The sequence below is a fragment of the Pinus tabuliformis genome, chromosome 2_1 (assembly GCF_031772625.1).
Source record: "Pinus tabuliformis cultivar Carrire ecotype Pingquan chromosome 2_1, CPIR1, whole genome shotgun sequence".
NCBI classification, from domain to species: domain Eukaryota; kingdom Viridiplantae; phylum Streptophyta; class Pinopsida; order Pinales; family Pinaceae; genus Pinus; species Pinus tabuliformis.
Genome location: NC_142299.1, coordinates 566,142,835 through 566,166,040, shown reverse-complemented (window position 1 = coordinate 566,166,040; position 23,206 = coordinate 566,142,835).

The following is a 23,206-nucleotide window of genomic DNA, read 5'->3' as shown; positions in this document are numbered from 1 at the left end:
GGTGTGGGCAGAGGTTGGATTCACGGAATTATTTGTCTTATTAGATGAATAGCACTTCGTGGAGATACCTTTGCGAGCTCTTCCTCATCCCCTCGCAGAGGTGAAATCAAGGGGCTATTTTCTAGACCCTTATTTCGTTCGTTCCTGTAAACTTTTCTGCTTCGCGAAACCCCGAACATCAAGGTAACTGGATAACCCGTTTTTCTCACAACAACATTTTAAGCCAAGTATTCAAAGATTTTACGTACTTACCTCGCGGTCCTTTGAGAAAGCACCATTCGGCCTCACTGTAGCTAACTGATGTGTGAACCACAAACTCAGTAACAAATCCTCTTATAATGCGATTGAGCCAATGATCAATAGCGCGTGATCTTATCCTCTGATGCTTCCAACCTTCGCACTAGTTCCAGGGTCCACACAATAAGACCATCAAGCTTACACCTTCCTTGGCTATCTGCTAGCTTCAAAATCCACTCGTATAGCTCTGTAGGGAAGGACGCTAAAAATATTTCATGAATCTCTGTATACAGTTAGTTATCTAACCATTGTTCTTTTGACAGTCGCGGGTTTCTATTCTCCTGCGCCGCGAACTCATGAATTCTTCTGTTCAACCAGCCTTCGATTTCTTTCTTAGTTGGATTCCAATGATACAACATCACACATCTCTTATGCAGATTCTAGTCCCGGCAACAGAACCATTTGTTGGCTTATGGGGGCCTGACCCAGGTTCAGTGTTAGGTAGCCAAAAAAATCCCTACACTACTGGCCCTTTCGGCATCAGTCCACAGAGCGCGAACTGAAGTCTCGCTTGAAGCAGTATGGGGAGATGCTAGAACCAAGTTTTTGCACCCTTTAGATGGTTGTGATGTCATTTTATTCCAACTATACCTGCCTTTGCACAGGTTGCTTCGTGCTCTGTTCCACCCTTCAGTATCTTCGCGACCTATTACAATCGGCTTTCGCGTAGTCCTAACTAGGGGCTAAAGTCCTTTCACGCTACTAGGGCATCGAACTGTGATATTTTCCCAAGCTACACTAAGTATCTTACTTATCATATTAACAGAACTTAGTTAGATTTGCGCAAACATATGTTCTTACTTGCGTTTACTTAACCAATACAATTATACACATTTGTGCATCATATAATCATTAGAAGTGAATTTCATACCCGATATAACAGATGCATACGCAGAGATGATATAAAACTTCTCTTTATTAATACTTCCAAATGATTAGAGACTCAACTCGCCCTGCGCACTCAACTACAGGGGTCACTCAGTTGCAGACTACTAGGCCTCTGCACACTCAATTGCAGAGCCTCTCTCTGTGCTACGACCCAAAACTTAGATTTTACATAGAGCTATCTCTCATACATCATATCTTCTTCATGTTGATGTGCTTTTCAAACTACTTAGAGCTTAGCTCTATTTATACAATTCCATGGTCTGCGGACCATGGGTAGATCTTCTACAATTGACATTACATTATCAAAATAAGGGCGGACAACCCTATGACTCTTTAACAACTACGTGCTCTGCGCCCACAAAATGCAGACACTTTACATTGGAATTACAAAATTGGGCAAAAATCTGGGCTCTAAGCCCTAAAACTTCCCTTGGGGGATCTTGCACCCAACAGGCCCCCAACACAAACATCGTGGCTCACCCTAGATTCACTCTGTAGGTGCGGAGATCTTAGTGCTAAGACCTCCCAGATCTGTTTAGATCACTACAAGTTCGGCAGCGCATTGAGCAACTGCCTGCTGGACTTCCTCCACACACTTTTCGGTGACTACTGTTGTTGAACTACTACCATAAATCCTCTCCTAAGTTGCTTGCAGTTGTGTGAGCTTTGATTCAATGGAGGTTGTAATTGCATATGCCTCATCGATCCATGGCTGTAGGCGTGCTTTCAAGATTACCTCCTTATGTTGAGCGGCATCCACCTATTCCTTGAGCGCCTTTGCTTGATGCATCCGTGCAAGATTTTGTGTAAGGGCAACCATCTGCATGGTCCCTTTTACCTCATCGTATTTTTGTTGCAACTCCTATGCCTCTATCTCTAGGCACCCCACATTTGGGTCCTCCTGTAGGGTGGTTAGGACCTCGAATGACTGTTTGAACAACTTCATGCAATCTGTCACTGCACTGTCAACCGCCGCCATTGTTGTTGTGACCGTGGTGATATGTTGTTCTCTGACCTTCGACGGAGTTGAAGGCTGAGCCTTCAACTGTAGTTCTGCAATCTACAGGTTCAACTCCAGCTGAACCCTGGCCATTTTTGCTCTTGCATCGCGCACCCCTGTGGCTAACTTACGGACACGCACCTCCACTAGTTCCTCTACTTGAATGGCCAACTCCAGGACCATTTGGTAGGCTTCCTCCACAACCTGCATTATCTGTTTGTTTTGCTCAACTGCCTCATTTTTTTGTAGGCTCAACTACTCGATGTTGTTGCGCTGCTCGCTCATTACCTGTAGAGCGTGACTCTCCCTTGCCCGAAGTTCTACGGTGACTCCATCCTGCAAAAGATAGAGCATCTCCTGAGGGAGCATAACCATGTTTAATTTGACCCCTTTCAAACTACTGACCATAGTCCTGTCGGCCTCATTCTCTGTAATGAGTGCTCCATCTGATAGCACTATTGTTTTGGTCATCCTAGCGCACAACATTTCCTCGATAGCTGAAGTGTCGACTGCGAGGTTGGTGACACTGTGCTAGATTGCGGAGTGCGCACCTACAACTCCTGTATTTGTGCCCGGAGAGCCCCCAATACCAACTGATGTTGTTCCTCAAACTACTGGAGGGCCTCTGTGGTGACATCCCTCATTGTTTCGTCAATATCATGCAAATCCTCTTCAGTGAGGGTGATAGGGTCGAAAGATGTCTTTGAGGCCTTTGTTTTCTTTCGCGACCCTACCTGCTCTCATGGTCGCGGACATTTGAGTTGGGTGGACATTGTCTGTGGGTCCGCGTCACCTTGTTCTATGTCTATCTCTGGCTCAGGCGAAGGTGACCTCTATCCTTCACGCTCTTCGTCTGCTATTTTCTGCTACTCCACCAACTTCATAGCGTCGCGCGCTGCCTAGGCCTTAGTCGCTGCTTCTTCTTTCCTGCGCTTTTCCACTAGTTGCGGCATCTGAAGTTTTGTCTCTTCCTTCTTGCGTTGCATGGCAGAGTTCTCTGTTTCCACTGCGGAGTCAGCTGGAGCACGCCACTCCGACGGCCAATACTCTAGGACTGCGAATATCACATCATCAGTCGCCAAATACAGTAAATCGTGCCACGTCTTTGTAGGGTCCTTCCATGCCCTGATGAAGACATGGTGGAAATCTTCTTTGAACTTTTTAAAGCTCTGCAAATTGTTGTAGACTGTGGGAAATAACCACGGCTTGCAATTGATCCACATCCAGATATTCATCTCCATTAGCACCCAAAATGTCTTACTTTCTCTAATTCACTGTGCATCCTTGGTTGCCCACAGCGAAGCGTACTTCGCTGCCTCTGGAAGGTCCGACGTGACCAAAGGGAACTGGCTATCTTCGGGAAGCTCCCATGCCACCAGTACGATCGACAATAGGAGCCATGCATAATGAAGCATTTCTGCCCACTCCTGTGCCTCGCAGCAGTTCGCAAGGAACTCACCACATAGATAGTTCGCCCAGTTGAACTGGACCCCTTTTGCGCATTGCACCACTAGTAAAACCACTAGCACGAGCACTTCACCCGTGCGACACTTCCGCATCACCTTCCCTGCCAATATTTGCGTCACGACCTTAACTGCAGGGTTGTTGATGCTGGAGATGGCATACCCTCGCTTCTTCTTCTCCAGTTTGAACTTCGTCTTCATTGCCTCCGCGAGGGCCAACTTGCCACCTTTTCCCTCTGAAATGTTTGTTGGATCCTCCCCTGATCAAGGTAGCCGTGTAATCTGGTGAATCAGCTGGTCTTGGATGGGGATGGGCTCCTCCAGCCACAAGCACCCATCATACACCAAGTAGAGCAGCTACCTAATGACAAATATGGTCACTGGGGTGCGGTGGTAATGCGGAACCCAGAGCAGGTTTTGCAACCCTTCTTTCTCTACACCTCTAAGCCATTTGCGTAGCTCTAATTCAATCATTATAGTCGTCGCATCCATCTTCTGGCGCATTAGCTTCATAGTCACTAAATGCAAGAACTTCTCGTGGTCCGTGAGGTCCCCATCTTCATATTTCAATAACGGAACCCATCCCAAGTGCACTCCCTCAAAAATAATATCATCTGGGAGCAGCGGAGTTGCAGAGAGCTCTTGCTCTCATCTATATCCTTCAGCACCTTAGCTTTACCCTTTTGCAGAGGAACACATTCAAGTAATCGTGTCATAGGGTCTACACCCTGGGTTTCAACGCCAATCTCTACATCCTCCTCCTCCACCTGGATTTCTGGGCGAGATGTGCACTCGTATCATGGCCTGCTTATCCTTCTTACGTCTCGATGTTTGCGGTGATTTAGGGACCTCAACAATTATTCTGGTGCTCTCTAGGGCTTCCACTTCTGCAATTTCCTGCACGACTTCCTCGGCTGTCATTACTCCTGTGTCCATGGCTTCTTCGGGTGCTAACATAGTGCTATTCCACAATTCTTTCAGTCTCTAATAGTTGTTCAAACAACGAATTCGCTTTCAAGGTCTCGAATAAGTCTCGGTTCATGAATACTTGAGCGTGTAACAACTTAGTTCTCAAATTGCCAAGTGTTTTTTGTTGGACAGCCACTCGTAATTTATAGCACTTGTTTAATTTGAATTCAACCGTTCCCCCCACATTCGGTCCATTTATGCTAGATTGGCAGCACATTTTCAAGAATCTAGCCCATAAAGTTCACCTTAAATGCATGCCACCCTCTCCATTTGGCCTAAAACCAACCATCAAATCGTGAATAATGACTTTAACGGTAACTTTCTGGCTGACCTGTGCACCAGCGCATCTGTCTTCACACTATCGCAGACCCTGTGACACTTCGCTGCTTTGCAGAGCCCTGACATCGCGCAGTTCCCGGCAGAGTAGTTTATAGTCCCACGCCTCCTTTTAGCTGCCTGGAGCGCTAAGACTGTGCTTCTGTCTGCTAGTGAGATGGTTAGACCACCTGTGTATGGCTTCAAATGACTACCATTCACTTTTCCTAAGAAGGGATCTCCATTTAACTTAACCAGCTGTACCGCGCCACCATCGGTAATATCCTTAATAACATACGGCCCCAGCCAATGCATTTTGAGTTTCCCTAGAAATTTATCAAACTTACTATCATATAATAGCACCAAGTCATTCACCTTAAAGGTGCACAGCTTAATATGTCGATCGTGCCATGCCTTTTCGCACTACTTTTGGACCTGCTGGTGAAATCCAGCCAAAAATCTCTCTTCTTCGAGCTCATCCAACTGCGCGAGCCTCTCCTCCAGGGCTTCACGATCCGTCATACCTGTGAGTGCTGCTATGCGCAGACTAGGTATGATGTATTCCATAGGCATTACGACTTCCACTCCATAGACAAGTCTAAAAGGTGTCTATCCCATCAGCTTTTTGCATGTCGTTTGATAAGCCCATAACGCTGCAGGTATGCATAGATCCCAGTCACTTCGCTGCGCATTACATACCTTGGTCAACGTGGTTTCCAATACTTTGTTGAACACATCTACTGTCCCATTAGCTAGTGGGTGATATGGTGTGCTCTTCTGGTGATACACCTGAAATTCTTCAGTTAGTGTGCATATCATTTCGTTCAGGAAGTGTGTACCACGATCACTCATCAAGATCTTCAGACATCCAAATCGTGTCAGTACATATTCAAATAGAAACTTCACGGCAGTCGTGCCCATGCAATCCTTCACTGGCTGCGCTTCTACCCAACGAGTAAAATACTCCGTTGCAGTGATAATATACCTCGCGCCTGTCTTCCCTTGAGGTTTGATGGGTCCTACAAAATCTATTGCCCATTTTTCGAAAGGTTGCAATGCCATTTGTGGATTCTAAGGAATCTTGTCCCTCCACGATGGCCTACCTATTCTCTGACATACGTTGCACGCTTTGCAGTATGCTTTTGAATCCTGATGAAGGGTTGGCCACCATAATGTTAGAAAATTATATATTACAGAGCAATGGAACACATAAAATATTGCAGAAATATAAACACAAAAAACACATAAAACAAGAGAGACACAGATATACATGGTTCACCCAGTTTGGGCTACGTCCACAGAGAAACAACCAGTCCTTCTTTTATTATATTATCCAGCAAACTGAAGAGATACAACCTACAGTAGATCCGCTGTAACTCCCTCTTCTCTCTCAATCTCCTCTCTCTTCCTTACTTAGAATACAGATGTACATAGACGCATTACAATTCCCTCATATATAGTGAGGGGGTTGCCTTCTAGGGAAAAAATCCCTAAATTAAACATAACTTCTACCGTCAGATCATCCGCCTAATGAACATCCCGAATTGACTAGAAATTACTAGATTTTACAAGGCAATTTTACATCTATTTTTAACTTTGGGGGCAGCGCCCGGACCCCCCAGCCGGGGGGATTTACCCCCTCGCATGGAGGGGTGTACAGCCTTCCTGAGGTATACATCCGGCTGAAACCTTTGAATACAGAAGATAATCAGGCTCCACACCCAAGAATCTCCTACTTGGAGACTGATTATAGCAATTCCACCGCTACTTCATTTGCTAGACAATGACCCCACTTTGGACCTGGATGTTTCTCATCTTCTTCATCATACTTGAAGACCAATTGAAACTGAGCAGATTCTCAGTTTCTCCCTGGTTACAACTTTTGTTAGCATATCCGCAGGATTATGGCTAGTGTGTATCTTTTCTAGCTTCAACTGTCCATCTTTCAATGCTGACCGTATGAAATGGTACTTGAGCTGTATATGTTTAGTATTTGAATGAAATGCAGATTTCTTTGCAAAATGTATGGCACTCTGGTTGTCACTGTATAACCTGCCCAACTCTAGCTTTTTCCCCAATTCATCCAAAAACCTTTGTAAACAAATCATTTCTTTACTAGCCTCTATAGCAGTAACATACTCTGATTCTGTTGTTGAAAGTGCAACAACACTTTGGATTTTTGAAACCCAACTGACATCTGTTACACCTACAGTAAATACATATCCTATAGTGCTCCTCTTGTTATCTCTGTCACCTGCCATATCTGCATCAACATATCCCTATAGAGCAATGTTTGAACCACCAAAGCATAATGCTTGATTTGTGGTACCTCTCAAATACCTGAGAATCCACTTCACTGCCATCCAATGTTCTTTTCCTGGATTGTTCATGTACCTGCTTACAACTCCCACTGCATGTGCAATATCAGGCCTTGTGCAGACCATTGCATACATTAAGCTTCCAACTGTTGATGCATATGGAACTTTAGACATATGAGCCATTTCTTCCTGAGTCTTGGGACACGCCTCCTTACTTAATTTGAAATGGCTAGCCAAAGGTATACCAACTGGTTTTGCATTCTGCATATTAAACCTTTTCAACACCTTTTCTATGTATTCACTTTGAGACAATGTTAATTTGTGATTCTTCCTGTCTCTAGTTATTCTCATACCAAGGATTTGTTTTGCAACACCCAAATCCTTCATTGCAAATGAGTTTGCCAATTTCCTTTTGAGCACATTTATTTCCTGCATGTTAGAACCTACAACAAGCATGTCATCTACATACAATAACAATATAATATAGCTGCCATCATTTTGCCTTTTGAGATAAACACAATGGTCAGAGTGACATCTAGTATAACCTTGTTCAGACATAAACCTATAAAATTTTAGATACCACTGCCTTGGAGCCTGTTTTAAGCCATACAAGCTCTTCTTCAACCTACACACTAGTTTCTCCTTCCCTTTTACCTCATATCCTTGTGGCTGCTGCATATATATCTCTTCCTCCAAATCCCCATGAAGAAAGGTTGTCTTTACATCTAACTGCTCATGATGCAAATCTTCAGCTGCTACTAGACTTAGAATAGTTCTGATTGAAGTCATTTTCACAACAGGAGAAAATATTTCATCAAAATCAATACCTTTCTTCTATGTAAACCCCTTCACTACAAGTCTAGCTTTGTACCTCTGTTTTCCTCCATCTTCTTCCTTCAGCCTGTAAACCCATTTATTCTGCAATGTTGTTTTACCTGCAGGTAACTTGACTAAGTCCCAAGTCTAGTTATGTGCTAAGGAGTCCATCTCTTCTTTCATGGCTTGCTCCCACTTCTTCCTGGTTTCTACCTGCAATGCTTCTTCATAACATTCTGGTTCACCAGAATCAGTCAACAATACATAATATAATGAAGGAGAGTATCGTTCAAGGGGTCTACTTATCCTGGTAGATCTTCTAACACCACTTTTAGGTGTTTGAAGTGCTTGTTGTTGTTGTGGTTATTGTTCTGGCTGTTGATCATTATGATTTTCAGGCACCATCACTTTTCATGTGATATCTTCAAGCACTGTGTATTCTATGTTTTCTTTTTCTTGTTTCTTTTCCTGCAACTGATTCTTATACAAGACCTTTTCATTGAATATTACATCTCTGCTCCTAATGATTTTGTGATTTTCATAATCATATAAGCGATAACCAAAATCATTAGCACCATATCCAATAAAGGTACATCTCTTTGATTTTGCCTCAAGCTTTGTTCTATTTTCTTTGTTAATGTGGACAAAGGCTTCACAACCAAAAGTCTTTAAAAATGAGTAGTTTACCTTTTTACCTATCCATGCCTCCTCTGGAATACCACCATCTAAGGAACTTGAAGGCCCTCTGTTTATTAGATAAACAACAGTATCTACAACATCTGCCCAAAATTGTAAAGGCAATCCTGCATGCAATCTCATGCACCTTGCACGCTCCATGATTGTCCTGTTCATCCTTTCTGACACACCATTTTCTTGTGGTGTTCCTGGAACTGTCTTCTCTCTGCGAATTCCATTCTCTGAACAGTACCTATCAAACTCTTTACTGCAATATTCACCTCCATTATCTGATTTGAGACACTTCAACCTTTTCCCTGTCTCATTTTCAACCAAAGCTTTCCATTTCTTGAAAGTATCAAATACATCAGATTTATTTCGAATACAATAAATCCAGGTTTTTCTAGTTGCATCATCAATAAAACTAACATAATAATGAGAGCCACCAAGAGATGACACAAGAGTAGGTCCCCATACATATGTATGCACAAGCTCTAATTTTTCACTCTTCTTTTCTTTCCCAACTCTAAGGAATCTGACTCTCTTTTGTTTTCCATAAACACATTTCTCACAGAATTTTAAATCAACATGCTTCAAACCTGGCAACAAATTTCTTGAGTGAATAATCTGCATCCCCTTCTCACTCATGTGCCCGAGCCTATGATGCCACAATGTCGTATGTTCTCCTGTAGAGGTTAAAGCATTAATAGAATTAGAAATACCATTGCATAAATACAATGTACCAACCTTTTCTCCTTTCGCTATTACCAGGGATCCTTTAGTGACCTTCCAGGTTTTATCTGTGAAAGTACTTACGCAACCTTCACCTCCCAACTACCCTGTTGAAATCAGATTTTTCTTTAGATTTGGAACATGCCTTACATTCTTCAATAGCCATTGATTTCCATTTTGCTATTTTATGAAAATTGTACCCATTCCAACGATTTTACAGGGTTTATCATCACCCAATCAAACTTGTCCAAAATCTCCTTGAACATAATCATGAAAATGTTTCTTATCAGGTGTGGCATGGAATGAGGCCCCTGAATCTACCACCCAGGCATCAATAATATTTTCTAATGAAAGAATCAAAGCATCTTGCAACACATCACCTGTTACATTTGCTTCATGATTGTTTTCTTGTTGCATGTCTCCTTCTTTTCCCTTCCGAGACTTGTAGTCTTTCTTCAGGTGTCCTTTCTTCCTGCATTTCCAGCACACTATCCCCGATCTGGACTTGGATCTACCTTTTCTTGACTTACTGTGATATCCTGGGCTCTTTCCTCTTTCCATTTTTCTTCCCCTAGTCTCTGCAGTCAAAGCATTACCTAATGTCTCACCAGAGTTTTTCCGTCACATTTCCTCGCTAACGATTTCACTGACAACATCATCAAACTTTAAAGTACTAGATCCAGAGATAGAGTTACTAATGGCCATAACTAAACCATTCCAACTTTCTGGCAATGAGCACAGAAATAACAGAGCCCTAACTTCATCATCAAAATTTACCCCTACAGAACTTAACTGACTTGTAACTGTATTAAAATCATTTAAATGGTCTGCAACAGATCCACCTTCTGACATCTTCATATTAAATAAACGCTTCATAAGAAATACCTTATTTGAGGCCGAGGGTTTTTCATATAGTTTAGCCAATGCCGACATTAAACCCTGTGTTGTCATTTCCTTTAAAATATTAAATGCTACCGACGCCACTAGGCACAGCCGTATTGTTCCAAGTGCCTTTCTGTCGAGAATATCCCATTCTGTGTCTGTCATACTCATTGGCTTCTTTGTCTTTCCGCTCAATGGTAGGTACAGATCTCTCTGATACAGATAATCTTCCATCTGCATCTTCCACAGTTGGTAGTTTTGGCTGTTGAATTTTTCGACCCTAAACCTACCATCTTCTGCCATTTCTCCCACTCGAACTAGGAACCCTTCTCTCCTGCGAGTTTATCAGCCAAATAGACCTTCGGCTCTGATACCAGTTGTTAGAAAATTATATATTATAGAGCAATGGAACACATAAAATATTGCAGAAATATAAACACAGAAAACGAATAAAACAAGAGAGACACAGATATACGTGGTTCACCCAGTTTGGGCTACGTCCACAGAGAAACAGCCAGTCCTTCTTTTATTATATTATCCAGCAAACTGAAGAGATACAACCTACAGCAGATCCATTGTAACTCCCTCTTCTCTCTCAATCTCCTCTCTCTTCCTTACTCAGAATACGGATGTACATAGACGTAATACAATTCCCTCATATATAGCGAGGGGGCTACCTTCTAAGGAAAAAAACCCTAAATTAAACATAACTTCTACCGTCAAATCATCTGCCTAATGAACGACCCGGATTGACTAGAAATTACTAGATTTTACAAGGCAATTTTACATCTACTTTTAGCTTCAGGGGCGCTGCCACCGAACCCCCTAGCCGAGAGGGATTTACCCCCCCGTGTGGAGGGGTGTACAGTCTTCCTGGGGTATACATCCAACTAAAACCTTTGAATACAGAAGATAATCAAGCTCCACACCCGACACATAACCCTGCGCGGAGAGTCTTCTGTGCGGTTGCTCTTCCTACATAATGTACTCCCGCAAAGCCCCCATGAGCATCCACGAGGGAGCTTCTTCATTCAAACTCAGGTACATACCTTTGCAGTATCTCATCATTCCCCATCTTGTAGATATGCCTAGCAATTACAGAGAAATCTGTCGCGCGCACCACTAATTCCTTCTTTTGTGGGACAGAGTATCCTTTTGGCACAGTTCCAGTTGTTAGAAAGTGTATTATATCTTCAAAATGTCCATCCGCTATGCGCACAGCAAAGAGCTGCATGTCGGGTAGTCCTTCCTCCAAACTAGTAGGTTCCTCCCCTGTCTCGATGCACGACAGGTGATCTGGTCCCGCATTCAATCGCCCAAGCTTCACAACAACTTCAAAATCATATTCTTGGAATAATAAAATCCATTCGCAGATGCGCCCCCCCAACACAGGCTTATTTACTGGGTATTTTAGCACAAAGTACATGTCCCTCTGCGGAGATTGGGGCTCTTATCCATAGGCCTGTGTCCACTTAGCTAGATGTGTGCACAGATCATCTTGTCCATCATACTTGTCTGTCAGTCACATCTTAGGCTTCCCAAATCATACTCTCATCATTGTCCTACATTCGCGCCAATCATAAAACCTCCCTTTGTGTGTACCCCACCATCTCGTGGGCGTAGCGCGCAATACCTAGTCCAAGGCCTGGAAGCGTTGCTTTTCCAGCACCTCCCTTTCAAATGCATCCAATAAGGTATCTACCTCATTTAGACCATCATAAGTAGGCATATTTCTTACTTATGTCAACACGCAGCGCAACGACCTGGTCATCATATTGCAATTCAGTGTAGTTACTTCGTGTAACCGATTATGTTAGTGTTCTATCTCTTCGTTAGAGTCTAAAGTGCAGGAACTCTCGTGCTCCCATGTAATCCGCCCATCCATGATGGGATTCACCCAGTCTTGGTCTCGCGCTGTTATCTTGTAGATGAAGTCTAGATCATCATCACTCTCATATTCACGGACAGGCTCTGTATAGCACGATCCTTCAACAGGGTCCAGGGGTATAATTACGCATAGTGACTTCTTCTCAAAGATCATTTTTCACTTCTTCAAATTAATTACCCCGTTCATATCAGTGGCCTAGTCAATTCCCAAGAGCGCAAGGTAGGGATTGTTGTCATCAACAATCTCTATGACTTCAAAATCTACCAGTGCACTCGCTCCTTCAATATCCATGGTTACTCCCTGCAACTGCCCCATGGTATTATTTTCTGTTAATTTGCCATCCTTAGCTGAATTGTAGGCCACTACAACGCAAGTCTCCCCATTCGCTCTCATGTCTATTTCAGTAGAACATTCGCATTTGATCCCAAATCCAGGATCATTTGATCCATTTCATATTCTCCAATCTACGCAGTAAGTCTAAGTCTCATTTCTCGTCCTGTTCTTGTCTTATGTTTTCCGATCTTGCGGACTATGTGTGGTTCACCTGGCACGGTCCTAGCACACCTATTGATGAGCTCCTGTAGCCCTTTCGCAACCTTACGGTCGCACAGTAACTTCATACAGGTTTCCAGGAAAGTTGTGAGCATAGAGGGGTCCATATCCGGCTCAGGATTATCTTTGCTTCCTAAAGTAAAGGCCTCAACGAAGCTCTTGTTGGCTTGCATGAAGGTTTCCCGAGCGCGCTCCAAATCAAACTCAGCTTCTTTCGTTGGGCTTTGCGAACCCATGTACTATCTTCTGTCTATTTTCCTTTGTCATCTCCCATCGCGATTCCACTTCAAAGCACTATGTTTATGTTCAGATCTTCCTCACGTGACTCAAACCTCATCATTTGCAGGTTCTGAGTTAGGGGAGGAGGTAGCGCTCCTTTGTCGCATATCCTAGTTATTAGCGTAGGACAATATTCTGTCTCATGATCAAACAGCGTGCAATACTTGCATGACGGGCGTGTTGGATTAGTGCAATCATGAGAATAGTGTCCTGGTCCTTCGCAATTGTAGCGAATCAACTGTCCGGGACCTCTATCAGGTCCTCCTCTACCTCGACCTCGTCTGCGCCCCTGAAATCCTGTCTGCGCAATCCCTGCATTCTGGTCAAGGGGTCACATTTTAGCCTAAACCTTTTAGGTAGGAGTTTTATCCATCATCAATTCATAGCTTCTGCAAGTACGCTCATCATGTCCCACCGACCTACAAAAGTTGCAGAACAACTGTTGCAGAGTTTGTGTATACTTCTGTAACAGCTGGCAATTATCTGTGGCATGTTTTCTGGTTATTTGACAGATCGTGCACCACAGAGCAGGCGCTGCGCTAGGTCCTGCTTGAGCTTCTGGCTTTAAAGGCATCGATCCTCCTCCTACAAGGTAATTTGTAAAGACTGAGTAGTGACTCTTGCATTTCATGCACCATACTTCTTTGCATGCTTTTGGTCGAACCATCCTATCATGTTTCAGACTTTGCACCTCAAGGCACAGATTCTTTAGCTGCGCGTGGGTCTGCTGAACTCCTAGGTTAGCATCTTGCATTGGAGTCTCATGTAGCCTTATAGAAATCTCTAAGGCCTCTGCCTGAGTTTTTATCTTTTGTTGCGACAGAGCACTCCTTAGGTGTGGTAGTAGCGAAGCTACAAACCACTTGTGATGTTGTCCATCTCTCAGATTCATATTGGCTTCGTGGACCATACATTTCAGCCTCTTATCTAGTTCCCAAGGAGTCTCGACTGGTAGCATCGTGACCTCTTTAAACCCCACAGTTCACTGCGCTTCAGACTTAGGCTTGCTAAATTCTCTATTTAGCGTTGTTTGGATATCCGCGACCCTCGCATTGAGGTTATCGTTGGAGTACTTAATGTACCAGATCAGCGCGCGATCCTACAAGGCGCTAACCAGCGTCACTTTCTTTATATGGTCATCTATAACACCTTTCTCTTCCAATACATCTCTTACAACGAACCAAAATTAGTTTGGATCCTCATTTCCTAGACCTTTGAACATAGGAAACTTCACTGTGTTTGCCATACTGAATCGCGGTGATGGTGGAGTTGGTACGGGTGAAGATGGAGGTGAAGATGGAGGTGAAGGCAGTGAAGCCGGTGGTGGTGTTGGCGGAGGTGGGATTCGTGGAATTCTTTGTCTTATCAGATGAATGGCACTTCGCGAAGACACCTTCACGAGCTCTTCCTCATCCCCTTGTGGAGTTGAAATCAAGGGGCTATTTTCTGGACCCTTATTTCCTTCGTTCCTGTAAAATTTTCTTTTTCACGTAGCCCCAAACATTAAGGTAACTACATAACCTGCTTTTGGCACAATAGCATTTTAATCCAAGTATTCAAATATTTTATGTACTTACCTCGCGGTCCTTTGAGAAATCATCATCCTGCCTCGTTGTAGCTAACTGAGGTGTCAATGGCGAACTCAGTAAAAAATCCTCCTATAATACGATCGAGCCAATGATCGATGGTGCGCGTGATCTTATCCTTTGATGTTTCCAACCTTCGCACTAGTTCTGGGGTCAACACAATAGGACCTTCAAGCTTCCACCTTCCTTGGCTATCTGTTAGCTTTGCAATCCACTCATATAGCTCAGTAGGGAAGGACACGAAAAATATTTCGTGGATCTCCATATACAAGTAGCTATCTAACCACTATTCTTTCGATAGTCGCAAGTTTCTGTTCTCCTACACCGCCAACTCGTGAATTCTTACGTTCAACTAGCCTTCGATTTCTTTCTTAGTTGGATTCCAATGATATGACATCACACATCTCTTATGCAGATTCTGGTCCTGAAAATGGAACCATTTTTTGGCTTATGGGTTCCTAGCCTAGGTTCAGCGTTAGGTAACCAAACAAATCCCTACTACTGGCCCTTTCGGCATCAACCCACGGAGCGCAGACTGAAGTCTCACCTGAAGCAGTATGGTGGGATGCTGGAACCAAGTTTCTGCACCCTTGAGATGGTTGGGATGTCGATTTATTCCAACTATACCTACCTTCGCGTAGGTTGCTTCCTGCTCTATTCCACCCTTCAGTATCTTCGCAACCTGTTACAATCGGCTTTCGCGCAGTCCTAACCAGGGGTTGAAGTCCTTTCATGCTGCTAGGGCAGCAAACTGTGATATTTCCCCAAGCTACACTAAGTATCTTACTTATCTTATTAACAGAACTTAGTTAGCTTCGCGTAAACAGATGTTCTTACTTCCGTTTACTTAACCAATACAATTATACACATTCACGCATCATATAATCATTAGAAGTGAATTTCATACCCGATATAATATATGCATAAACAGGAAATGAATACGTAGATATGATAGAAAACTTCTCTTTATTAATACTTCCAAATGATTACAGACTCGAATCGCCCTGCGCACTCAGCTACAAGCGTTTGTGCACTCAGCTACGGACTACTAGGCCTCTGCGCACTCAGCTGCAGAGCCTCTCCCTATGCTACGACCCAAAACTTAGACTTTTACTTAGAGCTATCTCTCATACATCATATCTTCTTCATGGTGTGCTTTTCAAATTACTTAGAGCTTAGCTCTATTTATACAATTCCATGGTCCACAGACCATGGTTAGATCTTCTACAACCGACATTACATTATCAAAATAAGGGCAGATAACCCTATGACTCTTTAACGATTACGTGCTCCACACCCACAAAATGCGGAGTCTTTACATTGGAATTACAAAATCGGGCCAAAATCTGGGCTCTAAGCCCCAAAACTTCCCTTTGGGGATCCCGCGCCCAACAGACATCAAGGATAGAAATTGATCAAGCAATTGAACGACCCATGAAGAAAAATTTGCTGATAAAAAGAGAGTCCCTAGCTGAGAGGGAGCTCTGACATGTCCATAATTAAGAGGGAGCTTAGGCAAGTCCATGATCACAAGGAGCTCTGACAAGTCCATAATTAAGAGGGAGCTTGGTACATTCCTTTACAGGAATGGGCATATGTTCCCTGGTTGAGAGGGAGAGATAGACACAACATTCTTGTTTTCACTTCAGAAGAAAGAATGGAGGAATGGGTAATCATGTATCTGATACTCTTTGAGGATGTGTAGGGCATCCAAGAGAAAAGTAGGCAAGAGAACTGATATTATTTGAGGGTTGGGAACCTAAGATAAGAATATTATTCCTAGAAGGTCATACTCAGTGAACACCGGAGTGGGTATGTACCTTGAGAGACAATGATGAAGGTGTTTAGAATCATTGGTCTCACTAGCATTGTAGCTCATGATCTCATGGAGAGATGGAGCTATTATTCAAGGCCTTGCACTGTGACAATGTTGGTTTATATTATGTTATACAAATGGGTTACTAATCCGACTCTTCTAATGAGAAATTATTCAGATTGAGAATGACCAAGTACCATTATGAATACCTCCCTAGTTAAGAGGGAATGTTGTATAATGTAACTAGGTTCGGTCTTCATAATTACTTGTAATTATGAATTCATGTAATGAAGAAGACAAAAATAATAAAATGTATTTTGTAATACTTACATCATGGGTTTCATGAGCAAGGAGTTTTTATTATATGTCAAATACTTCTTCTTAATGTCTTTAGATATTTTTCATATTGCCATAAATGTATAATTTGGAGTCATGTATATGAAGTGTTGTTGCACTTGTAAAAGTCCTCCATAATAGACAAGCATGGTCATTCTTAAGTCGGCTTCAACATGTGCAGAAAGAAGTTCCATGTCGGCTCCAATATATATATATATATATATATATATATATGCTCAAATGTGACAAGAGGGCTTGGATATATAGACACATCGGTTCAATATTTCAAGTCACCTCAAATGTATGACCCAACAACTATTAAGGGAGTGTATACCCTCGCTATCAGAATATAGAAAGCTCGCAGTTTCTCTAAGTTTTTCGGAGTTTATTACATGAAGGGTTACCATAGGAGCTCAGATAGCACAGCAAGAAGTTAGGACTTCCTTTTGTGATTCTCAGATGGGTAGATCAGTTTTGGATCACATAGAAAGGACAGTGTTGCAACTTAGGATAGATCAAAGTGCTACAATTTTAGATGTAAGTCTTAGTGTTGCAACTTTGGATGGGTGATATAGTTCGGATGGGTAACATAGTGATATGAATCAGATATAGTTAACATGGCATACTTCACTTCGGATAATATCTCAGTCTATATGATAAGGGCTCGGTGATAATCCTTATGGTGCTCAGTGCTACATGATGATCAGTGATGATGATGCTTCAGTATGATGATCAGTGATGAGACATGCTGCAGCATGATGATGACAAAAGAATCAAGGAGGATGGATGTGTCTTGGTCTAGGTGAGGTAGCATTTGTCTTAGGTTGGTCATGGTCTTTGTACTCATCTATTGAAGAATCTATGAGAAGATGTTTGCGGGTTTTCCCCTCAAGAGGAGGGGTTTTAGCCTTGGCTTGTAGCCTAATCACTATGTCACTGTTCTTATTGTTTTCATTGTCATTTGATGTACTACACATAAATAATAATAATGGGAAAATATAATCTAAGAAGAGTTACACAAGTAGTAATCAAGTAAAGAGAATTTAATTAAATGTTGCCCTACCCTAATTCTCAACACGTTTCGATTTTCTTCTCAGTGATATCAGCCTTTGAACGACAACCCCAGTGATATCAGCCATTGAACGACAACCTATCTCTTTTTAATATTCTCTCCAAAATCAAACATGCATATATAATAGAATTTTGAAGAATATTTCATTTAAAAGGAAAGCTTCACAACATAAAGCAACTTTGGGTGCTCCATATCTAGTAGTTGAAGTATAGGGAATGATTTACACATAAAACTCTAACCCTGGCCCTAACTTATAGATGATAAGGGGATTTATACAAAACGAGGATCAGGTCCTTTGGGATAAATGGTGCATATTTGTTGGTTAGTGCATCCCTCGCAAGCCTCGAATTTTCATGTCGTTTCTTCCTCTGGCCCTAGGCAATCTATCATTACATGAAATAAAAAGACCACATTAAAATTATTTAAAGTCATAAAAAATGCACAAGAATAAAAATTACTTGAAACAAAGTTAAAATTTATTATATTATGTCCATTGACAACCAAAAGAGTCTAGTGGAACTGCCTAAGTAGAAGACCTAAAGTGGCATTCTCTCAAATTTTAGGTCTTCCTAAGTAGAAGACCTAAAGTGGCATTCTCTCAAATTTTTCTCACGGGAAGGGGCTCTCAATTGGCATACTCGAGAGCCATGCCAACCTCCATACTGCGTGTTTATAGTGTGTCTATGAGAACCGACGAGATTATCATGCCTAGATCAATTTAATCAATCAATGTCCCAAAATTAACTAATTGGTCTCAATTGTTATTATAAATTTTTTTTGAGCATCTTCCACTGCCATTAAAGGGGTCTCTAAATTTTAACATTGTAAATAGATTTAGAGACCCCTTTGTCTCTAAATTTCAACACTGCATATGGATTCAGAGACCCCTTTAGGGGGTCTCTAAATCCATCTACAATGTTAAAATTTATGAAATGTAACACTTCAGTATCAAAATTGAAATTTTCCATTTCCGGAGTGACACAATTAGAAATTACTAGCATGAATGACTAATTCATATACGTGTTGTACTTGTTAGGTGGTCATATTTTTATTCTTGGACTATAGTAGTTGTTTACATTAATCATTTTTTATTTTTTTCACTTATTATCTAGTCATATATTTTAGTTCTGGACTAAATTAGTCGTTTAATTTAGTTGTTTTTAGTTAGTTCACTTATTATCTAGTCATATATTTTATCCCTAGTCTAAATTAAGCATTTAAGTTAGTCATTTTTAGTTGGGTCACTTAAAATTGCTCAAATTTAGTAGTAATTCACTTGAAATAATTACGGTGACTAAAATTTTTAGTCGCATAATCACTAATCTCTCATTTTTTACTAGTGATATCATCAAACCTAATATCCACTTAACATGACATTGTTGGCCCCAAGATCACACCAAGAGTGGGGGTGTGAATAAGTGTGAGGTAAATTTCACAATTTAAAAATATTTCTTAACCATACATCCACATAGCAGTAAACATTATGTCATTAGTTATATCAATATGTCATCATATCAGTAACATGACAAGAGGCACACAACACAAGAAAGCACCACATCATAATGACACAAAAAATTTTAGGTGGAAACCCAAATGGGAGAAAACCGTCAACTCTTCTTTTGCTCATTCTTCAATTCTTTACATCTGAATTTTCAAGCCCCAACCTGCAAGAGTCAACTACCACCAAAATATTCAAGTTGCTACTTATGGTAGGATACAACTTGATTGAGGCACCAACCTATAAAAATGCAAGAAACTTCTCATTGTAGGCTACAACCTGATTGAGGCTCCATCCTCAACGATGAGTAGGTTCCAACTTTCTCTAGGTTATAACTTGAACGTGGCTCTGACCTCAATAATGAGTAGGCTCCAACTTACTTTAGGATCCAAATTGATTGAAGCTTCAACCTCCTTCCTCTTCTTCTTTATGGACCCCAAGATAATAATATTATTCCTAGAAGTTCATACTCAGTGAACACCTGAGTGGGTATGTACCTTGAGAGACAATGATGAAGGTGTCTAGAATCATTGGTCTCACTAGCATTGTAGCTCATGATCTCATGGAGAGATGGAGTTATTATTCAAGGCCTTGCACTGTGACAATGTTGGTTGATATTATGCTATACGGATGGGTTACCAATCCGACTCTTCTAATGAGAAATTATTCAGATTGAGAATGACCAAGTACCATTATGAATACCTCCCTAGTTAAGAGGGAGTGTTGTATAACGTAACTAGGTTCGGTCTTCATAATGACTTGTAATTATGAATTCATGTAATGAAGAAGACAAAAATAATAAAATGTATTTTGTAATACTTACATCATGGGTTTCATGAGCAAGGAGTTTTTATTATTTGTCAAATACTTCTTCTTAATGTCTTTAGAGATTTGTCATATTGTCATAAATGTATAATTTGGAGTCATGTATATGAAGTGTTGTTGCACTTGTAAAAGTCCTCCATAATCAACAAGCATATTCATTCTTAAGTCGGCTTCAACATGTGCAGAAAGAAGCTCCACGTGGGCTCCTATAAATAAATAAATATATATATATATATATATATAGATGCTCAAATGTGACAAGAGGGCTTGGATATATAGACACATCAGTTCAATATTTCAAGTCACCTCAAATGTATGACCCAACAACTATATAAGGGAGTGTATACCCTCGCTATCAGAATATAGAAAGCTTGCAGTTTCTTTGGGTTTTTTGGAGTTTATTACAGGAAGGGTTACCATAGGAGCTCAGATAGCACAACAAGAAGTTAGGACATCCTTTTGTGATTCTCAGATGGGTAGATCAGTTTTGGATCACATAGAAAGGACAGTGTTGCAACTTCAGATAGATCAAAGTGCTACAATTTCAGATGGAAGTCTTAGTGTTGCAACTTTGTATGGGTGATACAGTTCGAATGGGTAACATAGTGATACGGATCAGATATAGTTAACATGGCATACTTCAGTTCGGATAATATCTCAATCTATATGATAAGGTCTCGGTGATGATCATTATGGTGCTCAGTGCTACATGATGATCAGTGATGATGATGCTTCAATATGATGATCAGTGATGAGACATGGTGCAGCATGATGATGACAAAAGAATAAAGGAAGGAGGATGGATGTGTCTTGGTCTAGGTGAGGCAGCATTGGTCATAGGTTGTTCATGGTCTTTGTACTCATCTAGTGAAGAATCTATGAGAACAGGTTTACGGGTTTTCCCCTCAAGAGGAGGGGTTTTAGCCCTAGCTTGTAGCCTAATCACTGTCACTGTTCTTATTGTTTTCATTGCTCTTTTATGTACTACACATAAATAATAATAATGGGAAAAGATGATCTAAGAAGAGTTGCACAAGTAGTAATCAAGTAAAGAGAATTTAATTAAACGTCGCCCTACCCTAATTCTCAACACGTTTCGATTTTCTACTCAGTGATATCATCCATTGAACGACAACCTATCTCTTTTTAATATTCTCTCCAAAATCAAACATGCATATATAATAGAATTTTGAAGAATATTTCATTTAAAAAGAAAGCTTCACAACACAAAGCAACTTTGGGCACTCCATATCTAGTAGTTGAAGGATAGGGAGTGATTTACACACAAAACTCTAACCCTGGCCCTAACTTGTAGATGATAAGGGGATTTAAACAAAACCAAGGTCAGGTCCTCTGGGATAAATGGTGCATATTTGTTGGTTAGCGCATCCCTCACAAGCCTCAACTTTTCCTATCATTGCTTCCTCTAGCCCTAGGCAATCTATCATTACATAAAATAAAAAGACCACAATAAAATTATTTAAAGTCATAAAAAATGCACAAGAATAAAAATTACTTGAAACAAAGTAAAATTTATTATATTATGTCCATTGAAAACCAAAATAGGCTAGTGGAACTGCCTAAATAGAAGACCTAAAGTGTTTAGGTCGATTGTAGCTATATTGTTTTTCTAGTTAAGAAATCGACCTCTTGACTTACTAATAAATGAATATGCAATAGAAATAAATAAGGTAAGCACACGTTTGTTGGCATTCTCTGGAATTTCTCCCATGGGAAGGGGCTCTCCATTGGCATACTTGAGAGCCATGCCAACCTCCATAATGTGTGTTTATAGTGTGTCTATGAGAACCAACGAGATTATCATGCCTAGTTCAATTTGATCAATCAATGTCCCAAATTTGAATAATTGGTCTCGATTGTTATTATAAATTTTTGTTGAGCATCTTCCACTGCCATTAAAGGGGTCTCTAAATTTTAACATTGTAAATAGATTTAGAGACCCCTTTGTCTCTAAATTTCAACACTGCAGATGGATTTAGAGACCCCTGTAGGGGGTCTCTGAATCCATATGCAATGTTAAAGTTTAGTGAAATGTAACACTTCAATATCAAAATTGAAATTTTCCATTTCCGGAGTGACACAATTAAAAATTACTAGCATGAATGACTAATTCATATACTTGTTGTACTTGTTAGTTGGTCATATTTTTATTCTTGGACTATAGTAGTTATTTACATTAATCATTTTTTAATTTTTTTCACTTATTATCTAGTCATATATTTCAGTTTTGGACTAAATTAGTCATTTAATTTAGTTGTTTTTAGTTGGTTCACTTATTATCTAGTCATATATTTTATCCCTAGACTAAATTAGGCGTTTAAGTTAGTCATTTTTAGTTTGGTCACTTAAAATTGCTCAAATTTAGTAGTAATTCACTTGAAATAATTATGGTGACTAAAATTTCTAGTCGCATAATCACTAATCTCTCATTTTTTACTAGTGATATCATCAAACCTAATATCCACTTAACATGACATTGTTGGCCCCAAGGTCATACCAAGAGTGGGGGTGTGAATCAGTGTGAGGTAAATTTCACAATTTAAAATTCTTTCTTAACCATACATCTACATAGCAGTAAACATTATGTCATTAGTTATATCAATGTGTCATCATATCAGTAACATGACAAGAAGCACACAACACAAGAAAGCACCACATCATAATGACACAGAAATTTTTAGGTGGAAACCCAAATGGGAGAAAACCACCAACTCTTCTTTTGCTCATTCTTAAATTCTTTACATCAATTTTCAAGCCCCAACCTGCAAGAGTCAACTACCACCAAAATATGCAAGTTGCTACTTATGGTAGGATACAACTTGATTGAGGCACCAACCTATAAAAATGTAAGAAAATTCTCATTGTAGGCTACAACCTGATTAAGGCTCCATCCTCAAGGATGAGTAGGTTCCAACTTTCTCTAGGTTCTAACTTGAATGTGGCTCCGACCTCAATAATGAGTAGGCTCCAACTTACTT